The sequence below is a fragment of the Lonchura striata genome, chromosome 2 (genome assembly GCF_050655825.1).
Source record: "Lonchura striata isolate lonStrDom1 chromosome 2, ASM5065582v1, whole genome shotgun sequence".
NCBI lineage: Eukaryota > Metazoa > Chordata > Aves > Passeriformes > Estrildidae > Lonchura > Lonchura striata.
Window position 1 is genome coordinate 70,562,436 of NC_140704.1, and position 2,906 is coordinate 70,565,341.

General features: G+C 39.1%; 1 protein-coding gene across 28 annotated transcripts in view; it reads left to right on the top strand.

Annotated features, from left to right (window-relative positions):
* Positions 1-2,906, top strand: part of LOC110483451 (uncharacterized) — a 425,837-nt gene that overhangs the window by 395,423 nt on the left and 27,508 nt on the right. The gene's annotated exons all lie outside the window — the stretch shown is intronic.

The window sequence follows — 2,906 nt, forward strand, 5'->3', positions numbered from 1 at the left end:
GATATTTAAATGAGGTATAAATATGTTAATTAATATATACACCTGACAACTGGCTAGTACATTATATGGGAGTAGAATTAAGTTTTTCAATATATGGAGATGAGTTCTTTATTCAACCACAGTCAAGTCAGTAGGAATGAGAAAAACTTCCTGATTAGGCATCCTCAACTGGAGAACAAGTGAGACAAGTTTTTCCTGTGATTTTTTTTGCCTTGCCTTTTTTCCTATTAAGGGCCAATTCTGTTTTCACTTATAAAAGAAAGGTACAGCTGTTGGAGTGGGAGCAGAGATTGTTTCTTGTTCTCAGGAGATGTGTTAATGTCCCTAGAGATATTTTCACTTGTGCCAATAACAAGTGATGTGGCTAGCCTTACACATAGAAGGGTGGTTTTAGCCAAAGAAACATTACAAATCTTTTAATAAAAGAATTTTAAATATTTTTGTCTTTATTATTTCCTGTAGAACCTAATAAAACTCTCCTGGGTACATCACAATAAAACTTACTCTAGTGACAGACCTGCTCTGATCCAAGACTATGTCCAGCTACAACCAGTTCTCATGAATATTTGTTTTTAAAAATTAAGATGACTTTCACCAGTATTTTTGGTACTCTTGAGATATGATGACATTTAATCATTAAAAAAGCTTTAGATACAGCATGGGAAAGTGCTCTATTTTCTATCACCATTTCCCTTCAATTATCATATAAGTGAAACCAGATAGACTGCAAAATAAAATCCACTCAACTGAAATATTTGCAGCCTTCATATACACACATTCTCCCACATTCTGGTAAAAGTCTCAGTCTCTTTGTATTCTTTCCCAGCTTTAACATGACCTTTAGAGCTAACCATATCTCTGTAAGATTTTTTTTTTTTATTTATTTATTTTAGGCAAATAGATACGTAACTGCATTATTGAAAACAACTTAAAATGTTCAATAGACAGTAACTACTGTGAAAAAGAAGGGAGTGAGTGGATACTGTATTGGAACTGGAAGAAGAGCCCATGTTAAAAGCACTTAGGGTTTAACAACATATCTATGGTTTGGTGATCAGCTTCTGACAATCTGTTTAATGAGGAGACAAAGTTTGGGCTTTTTTGGTACACTGATGTACCCCTACATCAGTGCTATTGCAATTCCCCAGTGAAGGGAACCTTCCATATTCTCTCTTGTGTCCATGCAGTCTGTCCCAGGTGACACCCAGAGTGCTTGTCCAGAAGACCTGGATATCCCTCCCATTTAGAGCTGTGAGAAAAGAAAAAACGAAGTGGATCCGTGGGAATGGTTCAGGATCCCTCCCTAAAGAAAACTACTAAAAAGAGGCCCTACTAAAAGAACCATTCAGGGATGTGTATTTACAGAGCCCATTAAATATGGAAGTAAATAGCTTATACATGAGCTTAAAGATGGGTTATTCTTTCTGAAGATTCATGTCCCAAATCAGGGTCTACTGAATCATAGCTGGGGTACTTGCTAGCTGTAGTCACAAAAATTCACCAGTGCAGCTGTGATCAAGACTCACCAAGTTGCTTAAGTGTACAAAGAAATTTTTAGTTATAAGCAAGTTAGGGTATTGTAACAAATGTGGCTACAAGCTGTACTGCAAAGAATAAAAGTTTCTGATACATATGTTCTATTCCTCCATGTCTGAAATTCCTTAGGAAGTCTTAAAATAGATTGGGAAACCTGGGCCCCCATTTTATGGCCTAAAAAGTATATGGATAAGAGAAATTTGGGGTTTTTTTATTGCTCAGGAAAGCCATTATGTATTTATATATTTTATTGGTGAAAGAACAGGCTGAGAGGAAGTATATTTGTGACAACAGGACTGTGTTTCTTTTATAATAGGTATATGTTTGACTTCTCTCATCAAGTATTTTTCAGCCTTTTTGATGTATATACTTATGCACTACACTTCTTTTGTGTTTCTTCCCTGCTTTGATGTACCACTTGATTTTTTTCCCAGTAAAAAACATTTTTGTACAGATTTGGGATAGTTTCTAATGGAAGCACAGTAGATAGAATGGGTATATCTGTGGGGACAAAGTTAGCATAACAACAGGACTCTTAGCAGCCATAAAAAGAAGTATAAGACTCACCTATAAAGTACATGAGCAGTGTAAGTGTTGGAAAGGATGGATAAATATAATTGCCTGGCAAAAGATTTACGATAGTACAGTCAGGATAAAAACAATCCCCCCTATGGCTGGACAATACCCTTACCTACAGATAAGTTCAAAAGTCAAACGGACTGTTCCATCTCACCCCCCAAAATGTATGGTTCATCCCACACCTGTAACCCTCCCCTGAAACATCAGGTGTCTGTGACCCCATTGGCCCAAGCCTTGTTCCAGCCCACCTTGAAGCCCCCTGATAAGGGGTCTCTGAGGGGCCAGAGGTGCTCTTGGAAATTCCCCCCTCATAGGACCTCCAGCCTCTCCTAGAGCATCCTCTCTACCCCTTGTGTCTCCTCTCCACCATCCCCTCAGGCCTTGCCACATGCTGCATCTGGCGGCTCCAAGCAAGACCTTTCACCATCCCTAATAAACCTTATATTCTAAGAGCAACCTTCAGAGATCTCTCGTCTCCATTCATCTAAGCTGTCCTGGAGCTCAGCATTCACCACACGCAAGGACCTATGCAATGAGGCTTTGAAAAACCTGGTCTAGTGGAAGTTGTGCCTGCTGCAGGTGGGGAGGATTAGTGATCTTTAAGGTCTCTTCCAACCCAAACTGTTCTGTGATTCCACAATTTTATGAGTCTGTGGAGAGGGAAACTGAGTTTGGGGAAGACATCTGGATGGCACCAAGATGCTTGAGAGTCGTAAATGGATTTGGTGAGTTGAGGCCAACCTAACATCATTGCACCCAGAAAGGTGATGCAGAATGCAACTTTTTTTCAG